Raw genomic sequence first — 9,296 nt, forward strand, 5'->3', positions numbered from 1 at the left:
ACTGTATAAGGAAAGTAGTGCACTATATAGGAGATATAAGGAAAGTAGTGCACTATATAGGGGATATAAGGAAAGTAGTGCACTATATAGGAGATATAAGGAAAGTAGTGCACTATATAGGGGATATAAGGAAAGTAGTGTACTATATGAGGGAAGTAGTGCACTATATAGGGGATATGAGGAAAGTAGTGCACTATATAGGAGATATAAGGAAAGTAGTGCACTATATAGGGGATATAAGGAAAGTAGTGCACTATATGAGGAAAGTAGTGCACTATATGAGGAAAGTAGTGCACTATATAGGGGATATGAGGAAAGTAGTGCACTATATAGGGGATATAAGGAAAGTAGTGCACTATATGAGGAAAGTAGTGCACTATATAGGGGATATAAGGACAGTAGTGCACTATATAGGGGATATAAGGAAAGTAGTGCACTATATAGGGGATATGAGGAAAGTAGTGCACTATATAAGGAAAGTAGTGCACTATATAGGAGATATAAGGAAAGTAGTGCACTATATGAGGAAAGTAGTGCACTATATGAGGAAAGTAGTGCACTATATAAGGAAAGTAGTGCACTATATGAGGAAAGTAGTGCACTATATAGGAAATATAAGGAAAGTAGTGCACTATATGAGGAAAGTAGTGCACTATATAGGGGATATGAGGAAAGTAGTGCACTATATAGGAGATATAAGGAAAGTAGTGCACTATATGAGTAAGGTAGTGCACTATATAGGGGATATGAGGAAAGTAGTGCACTATATGAGGAAAGTAGTGCACTATATAGGGATATAGGAAAGTAGTGCACCATATAGGGATATAAGGAAAGTAGTGCACTATATAGGAGATATAAGGAAAGTAGTGCACTATATAGGGGATATAAGGAAAGTAGTGCACTATATGAGGAAAGTAGTGCACTATATAGGGGATATGAGGAAAGTAGTGCACTATATAGGGGATATAAGGAAAGTAGTGCACTATATAGGGGATATGAGGAAAGTAGTGCACTATATGAGGAAAGTAGTATATGGCCAGTCTCTCTGGCTGCTTATAAAACAGGCCTAATGGCCAGTCTCTCTGGCTGCTTATAAAACAGGCCTAATGGCCAGTCTCTCTAGCTGCTTATAAAACAGGCCTAATGGCCAGTCTCTCTAGCTGCTTCTAAAACAGGCCTAATGGCCAGTCTCTCTGGCTGCTTATAAAACAGTCCTAATGGCCAGTCTCTCTAGCTGCTTATAAAACAGGCCTAATGGCCAGTCTCTCTAGCTGCTTATAAAACAGTCCTAATGGCCAGTCTCTCTAGCTGCTTATAAAACAGTCCTAATCCTAATTGATTGTTTCCGATCTGTCTTACAGAAAATGGTACGTTCTTTTGTAACGAATGTGACTCCAAGTTTGCGGAAGACGAAACCCTGAAGCGCCACGTGCTGCAGGCCCACAGTGACAAGCCATACAAGTGCGACCGTTGTCAGGCTGCTTTTCGCTACAAAGGAAACCTCGCCAGCCACAAGACTGTCCATACAGGTTCATACAGGCTTTCAAGATGGTTTTCTCAATAACTGTGCTTAGTTTATTTAGTTTATTTAGTTTATTTAGCTTATTTAGTTTATTTAGCTTGCAGCCCCCTGGCCACAGATGCTAAATTTGCCAGCTTGCTAAATCCATCACGTCATTTTGAATCTGTCACATAACCCATAAGTCCATTTCAGATAAAGTTTGGTAGCTGAAAGTTTGTTCTGCATGTTGTTGCGTTGCAGGAGAGAAGCCGTATCGCTGCAACATCTGTGGTGCTCAGTTCAACAGACCAGCTAACCTCAAGACCCACACTCGTATCCACTCAGGAGAAAAGCCATACAAATGTGAGACATGCGGAGCTCGATTCGTGCAGGTGAGCCGCGTCTTTGTGTCTGGTTTCAACAAGTTACAGAGGGAATACAATGCTGTTATTTGTTGCTTCCTGCCTGAGGCTGGCCCAGTGTGGGTACGGCCCCCTCTCCCTCTCCCTCTACGCTACATGACCCTGTTTCTCAGTTTCCCCCCATAAATCTCATACTATTCTTGAAAATAAAATTTTACCCCCCCAAATGGCTTGAGATAGATGCTGTGATCACTCACCACCACACCGACCCAGTTGTCTCATAATGTTGTTGTCATGGTCAGGTTGCCCATCTCCGTGCCCATGTGCTGATCCACACCGGGGAGAAGCCATACCCGTGTGAGATCTGTGGAACGCGCTTCCGTCACCTGCAGACGCTGAAGAGTCACCTGCGCATACACACAGGAGAAAAGCCCTATCATGTAAGTGTGTGTGTGTGTGTGTGTGTGTGTGTGTGTGTGTGTGTGTGTGTGTGTGTGTGTGTGTGTGTGTGTGTGTGTGTGTGTGTGTGTGTGTGTGTGTGTGTGTGTGTGTGTGTGTGTGTGTGTGTGTGTGTGTGTGTGTGTGTAATGTACCTGTGTGTGTGTGTGTGTAATGTACCTGTGTGTGTGTGTGTAATGTACCTGTGTGAGAGTAATGTACCTGTGTGAGAGTAATGTACCTGTGTGCGAGTAATGTACCTGTGTGCGAGTAATGTACCTGTGTGCGAGTAATGTACCTGTGTGCGAGTAATGTACCTGTGTGAGAGTAATGTACCTGAGAGAGTAGTGTGTGTGTGTGTGTGTGTAATGTACCTGTGTGTGTGTGTGTGTAATGTACCTGAGAGAGTAGTGTACATGAGAGAGTAGTGTACCTGAGAGAGTAGTGTGTGTGTGTGTAATGTACCTGTGTGTGTGTGTAATGTACCTGAGAGAGTAGTGTACCTGTGTGCGAGTAATGTACATGTGTGAGAGTAATGTACCTGTGTGAGAGTAATGTACCTGAGAGAGTAATGTACCTGAGAGAGTAATGTACCTGAGAGAGTAATGTACCTGAGAGAGAGTAGTGTACCTGAGAGAGTAGTGTACCTGAGAGAGTAATGTACCTGAGAGAGAGTAATGTACCTGAGAGAGAGTAGTGTACCTGAGAGAGAGTAGTGTACCTGAGAGAGAGTAATGTACCTGAGAGAGAGTAATGTACCTGAGAGAGAGTAGTGTACCTGAGAGAGTAATGTACCTGAGAGAGAGTAATGTACCTGAGAGAGAGTAGTGTACCTGAGAGAGTAATGTACCTGTGTGAGAGTAGTGTACCTGAGAGAGTAGTGTGTGTGTGTGTGTGTGTAATGTACCTGAGAGAGTAGTGTACCTGAGAGAGTAGTGTACCTGAGAGAGTAATGTACCTGTGTGAGAGTAGTGTACCTGAGAGAGTAGTGTGTGTGTGTGTGTAATGTACCTGAGAGAGTAGGGTACCTGAGAGAGTAATGTACCTGAGAGAGAGTAGTGTACCTGAGAGAGTAATGTACCTGTGTGAGAGTAGTGTACCTGAGAGAGTAGTGTGTGTGTGTGTGTAATGTACCTGAGAGAGTAGTGTACCTGAGAGAGTAATGTACCTGAGAGAGTAGTGTACCTGAGAGAGTAGTGTACCTGTGAGAGTAGTGTACCTGTGTGTGTGTAATGTACCTGAGAGAGTAGTGTGTGTGTGTTGCAATCCATATGTGTCTGCTATTAAACCAGAGAACATTTTATAGACACAGGACAGAAAACGGAGCAAATAATTTTTCTTATATAATTTTTTTTTCAGTGCGAGAAATGCAACTTGCACTTTCGCCACAAGAGTCAGCTTCGATTGCACCTCAGACAGAAACACGGAGCGATTACCAACACCAAGATCCAGTACCGCATGTCTACCACAGAGCTGCCAACAGACCCGACCAAGGCGTGCTGAACCCGAGCAGGCAGATAGTCTAACAGACGGGCCAATCTTGACCACGGCATTCAATGACTCCCCCCCCCCCCCGACCAACGCGTACAATCATCCCAAAATTGTAGTGCCACACTGTGTCGATCAGGTGATGGTTCAGTAACATGGCAGTGTATGTGTCATTTGAAACGGGTGTCCTCTAACATGTGAACGTAGTACCATCTATGGTATCTTAGTCAATTTTATTGTTTCTATATAAAACCGTATAGATATAATTGTGCTGGGAGTGTTGTTTTTTAAAAATATATAAGCTTTGAAGGGTCTATAAAAAGCTTTATTTTGTTGAGAGAGAGGGGAAAAAAGGATGGAGTGTTACATAAATCCAATCAGAGGATAACAGTATTTTATATTAAATCGCTTTTCTGAAAAGTATTGACATTTTTCGATTGGATGGGTGGTAGTATATTTTTTAAGGTAAATGGTATTTCTGGCTGTAATAAAGATGGACAATTTTTCTATACATTTTTCTAATTTAGACGTACATGTTAGTCCGTGTATATTTGACCCTTTTCATGTCACAACAAAAACAAAAACGACAACAAACAAAAACAATTCTGAACTCCAGAAGGACTGGCGATCTAAGCGGACAGAATGACGCCTAATGACATAGTTACTACTGTTACCAATAGTTACCAATCAATGAAGTGGGAAGTCATTGTGACAGACTGTGTAATACATTTGAACTATAGCCACTGGGTTGACCTCTGCTGGCAGAGTCAATCTAGAATTAAAATGTTAAAAACATTGCATTTCGAGGTACTGCTTTGAGTATGGACCAAGAAGATATTTTTGCTTCCAAATGTATTTGTATGGATGTGTTATAGTTTATTGTTTAAGTGAACGTTCCCAGTTGTCATTGTACTAGAAGCTACAGTAAAACAGGTGTATCCGATGTTGTTTGTACATACACTGTGTACTGAAGGTGCCTTCTCTATCTGAATTCATTTCTATTCAGCCCAGTTCTGTTTATATACAAAGGTACAACTCAAGGACAAGCACTAGTAGTCCTAGGTTTTATTTTGTGTGTGTTTAAAAAAAAAAACTTTAAAAAAACTTTTCACCTTATGACATAAATTCATCATTTGCTCGAGCTGTAAATCTTCAGGACTTGTTTTGGGATTGGGCTTTTTTTTCTAGTTTTAAAACTGCATTCAACTTGTTGTACAGTTATAGATGTATGCATGTAAAATAAAGGTATTGCATTTCTATGTATTTAAATAACGAGTGAATTGTATTCATTTTAATAGAAGACTAGCATGTTCTGTTACCAGAAACATAGAATGCACATTTTTATTTGTCATAAGCAAAGACTATTCTTCAAATGTTACGTGTGGTAGACAATTCTTATTTGACAAGTAGCAGATCACAAGGCATCTTGTCAATCGCCAGACATATTGTTATGCAGGTGAGTGAGGACCCAAAAGTGGTTTAACAGAAACAGAGTCTTTTAATGTCCAAACACAGGGAAGACATAGATCCTCTTCAGAGGTATCGATTGACAAAATAGACAACCCGCAGAGAGGGCGACAAATAAATCATAAAGTCCTCTGATCTTTACAGGAGAGTCCCCTTCTAGCAGCAGAGGAGAATAGCAGGGTTAGCGGCAACAGACTGCTGGTCTCTCCGGGTAGGCGCGGGTTGTAGAGGACAGAGGTACCTGATCACACGTAGCATCTGAAGAAGAGGCAGATTACGACAGGACGGGACAAGGGTGAAGCAAACGAGAATCTGACAAAGACAGAAGCAGAAACAGAGAGAGAAATAGAGACCTAATCAGAGGGAAAAAAGGGAACAGGTGGGAGAGGGTAAACGAGGTAGTTAGAGGAGATGAGGAACAGCTGGGGGAAGGAAAGGAAGAGAAGGTAACCTAATACGACCAGCAGGGGGAAACGAAGAGAAGAGAAAGAACAGGAAAAAAGACATAACATGACAATACATGACAGATATTCCTTCAGTGGTTTTCAGATCATGGTACCATATTGAAACAACACCATGGAATTGTATTTCATGTGAAAACCCCCTTAACTGCTGATGTTTCATGAGTTGAATTGAAACAGAGACAAATATACTGAACAAAAAATGCACCGAGCAACAAATGTAAAAGATTTGACTGAGTTACAGTTAATATTAAATAAATACATTTGGCCCTAATCTATGGATTTCACATGACTGGGAATACAGATCTGCATCTGTTGGTCACTGATCTTTAAAAAAAAATGGGTCTCAAGATTTCATCAAGGTATTTTTGTGCATTGCCATCGATAAAATGCAACTGTGTTTGTTGCCCGGAGCTTATACCTGTCCATACCATAACCCCACTGCGGGGTCCATACCATAACCCCACTGCGGGGTCCATACCATAACCCCACTGCGGGGTCCATACCATAACCCCACTGCGGGGTCCATACCATAACCCCACTGCCAACGTGGTCCATACCATAACCCCACTGCGTGGTCCATACCATAACCCCACTGCCAACGGGGTCCATACCATAACCCCACTGCGTGGTCCATACCATAACCCCACTGCCAACGTGGTCCATACCATAACCCCACTGCGTGGTCCATACCATAACCCCACTGCCAATGGGGTCCATACCATAACCCCGCTGCCAGCGTGGTCCATACCATAACCCCACTGCCAACGTGGTCCATACCATAACCCCACTGCGGGGTCCATACCATAACCCCACTGCCAGCGTGGTCCATACCATAACCCCACTGCGTGGTCCATACCATAACCCCACTGCCAACGGGGTCCATACCATAACCCCACTGCCAGCGTGGTCCATACCATAACCCCACTGCCAACGTGGTCCATACCATAACCCCACTGCGGGGTCCATACCATAACCCCACTGCCAGCGTGGTCCATACCATAACCCCACTGCGGGGTCCATACCATAACCCCACTGCCAACGTGGTCCATACCATAACCCCACTGCGGGGTCCATACCATAACCCCACTGCCAACGTGGTCCATACCATAACCCCACTGCCGCGTGGTCCATACCATAACCCCACTGCGGGTCCATACCATAACCCCACTGCGTGGTCCATACCATAACCCCACTGCCAACGTGGTCCATACCATAACCCCACCGGGTCCATACTAACCCCAGCGGGGTCCATACCATAACCCCCTGCCAACATGTCCATACCATAACCCCACTGCCAGCGTGGTCCATACCATAACCCCACTGCCAACGTGGTCCATACCATAACCCCACTGCGGGGTCCATACCATAACCCCACTGCCAACGTGGTCCATACCATAACCCCACTGCGGGGTCCATACCATAACCCCACTGCCAGCGTGGTCCATACCATAACCCCACTGCCAACGTGTCCATACCATAACCCCACTGCGGGGTCCATACCATAACCCCACTGCCAACGTGTCCATACCATAACCCCACTGCGGGGTCCATACCATAACCCCACTGCCAGCGTGGTCCATACCATAACCCCACTGCGGGGTCCATACCATAACCCCACTGCCAACGTGGTCCATACCATAACCCCACTGCGGGGTCCATACCATAACCCCACTGCGGGGTCCATACCATAACCCCACTGCCAGCGTGGTCCATACCATAACCCCACTGCCAACGTGGTCCATACCATAACCCCACTGCGGGGTCCATACCATAACCCCACTGCCAACGTGGTCCATACCATAACCCCACTGCGGGGTCCATACCATAACCCCACTGCCAACGTGGTCCATACCATAACCCCACTGCGGGGTCCATACGATAACCCCACTGCGGGGTCCATACCATAACCCCACTGCCAACGTGGTCCATACCATAACCCCACTGCGGGGTCCATACCATAACCCCACTGCCAACGTGGTCCATACCATAACCCCACTGCGTGGTCCATAACATAACCCCACTGCGGGGTCCATACCATAACTCCACTGCGTGGTCCATACCATAACCCCACTGCCAACGTGGTCCATACCATAACCCCACTGCGGGGTCCATACCATAACCCCACTGCGGGGTCCATACCATAACCCCACTGCCAACATGTCCATACCATAACCCCACTGCCAGCGTGGTCCATACCATAACCCCACTGCCAACGTGGTCCATACCATAACCCCACTGCGGGGTCCATACCATAACCCCACTGCGGGGTCCATACCATAACCCCACTGCGGGGTCCATACCATAACCCCACTGCCAACGTGGTCCATACCATAACCCCACTGCGGGGTCCATACCATAACCCCACTGCCACCATGTCCATACCATAACCCCACTGCGGGGTCCATACCATAACCCCACTGCCAACGTGGTCAATACCATAACCCCACTGCCAACGTGGTCCATACCATAACCCCACTGCGGGGTCCATACCATAACCCCACTGCGGGTCCATACCATAACCCCACTGCCAGCGTGGTCCATACCATAACCCCACTGCCAGCGTGGTCCATACCATAACCCCACTGCCAACGTGGTCCATACCATAACCCCACTGCCAACGTGGTCCATACCATAACCCCACTGCGGGGTCCATACCATAACCCCACTGCCAGCGTGGTCCATACCATAACCCCACTGCCAACGTGGTCCATACCATAACCCCACTGCCAACGTGGTCCATACCATAACCCCACTGCGGGGTCCATACCATAACCACACTGCCAGCGTGGTCCATACCATAACCCCACTGCCAACGTGGTCCATACCATAACCCCACTGCCAACGTGATCCATACCATAACCCCACTGCGTGGTCCATACCATAACCCCACTGCGGGGTCCATACCATAACCCCACTGTGGGGTCCATACCATAACCCCACTGCCAACGTGGTCCATACCATAACCCCACTGCGTGGTCCATACCATAACCCCACTGCGGGGTCCATACCATAACCCCACTGCCAACGTGGTCCATACCATAACCCCACTGCGGGGTCCATACCATAACCCCACTGCGGGGTCCATACCATAACCCCACTGCCAACGTGGTCCATACCATAACCCCACTGCGGGGTCCATACCATAACCCCACTGCGTGGTCCATACCATAACCCCACTGCCAACGTGGTCCATACCATAACCCCACTGCGTGGTCCATACCATAACCCCACTGCCAACGTGGTCCATACCATAACCCCACTGCCAACGTGGTCCATACCATAACCCCACTGCCAACGGGGTCCACTGTGTTCACAACGTCGACATCAGCATACCGCTCACCCATGCAACGTCATACACATCTTCTGCAGTTGTGAGCCCGGTTGGACGTGCTAACAAATTCTCTAAAATGAGTTGGAGGCGGCTTATGATAGATAAATGAACATTTAAATGATCTGGCAACAGCTTTGGTGGACATTCCAGCAATCTACTAACAATGCCCCATAATGACAACGCAAAAACAGGTTTTAAGAAATGTTAAAAATAAAAAAACGAAATACCTTATTTACATAAATATT

The 9,296-nt window shown here is 46.1% G+C and overlaps 1 long non-coding RNA gene across 1 annotated transcript; it reads left to right on the forward strand.

Annotated features, from left to right (window-relative positions):
• Positions 1 to 1,337: 1,337 nt before the first annotated feature.
• LOC124029454 lies at positions 1,338 to 5,028 on the forward strand. Its single transcript, XR_006837770.1, has 4 exons — positions 1,338 to 1,529; positions 1,763 to 1,893; positions 2,166 to 2,303; positions 3,661 to 5,028. It is a non-coding gene; the product is annotated as an uncharacterized LOC124029454 (long non-coding RNA).
• Positions 5,029 to 9,296: the final 4,268 nt, after the last annotated feature.

Source organism: Oncorhynchus gorbuscha, unplaced genomic scaffold (assembly GCF_021184085.1).
Source record: "Oncorhynchus gorbuscha isolate QuinsamMale2020 ecotype Even-year unplaced genomic scaffold, OgorEven_v1.0 Un_scaffold_6420, whole genome shotgun sequence".
In the NCBI taxonomy this organism is placed as follows: Eukaryota; Metazoa; Chordata; class Actinopteri; order Salmoniformes; family Salmonidae; genus Oncorhynchus; species Oncorhynchus gorbuscha.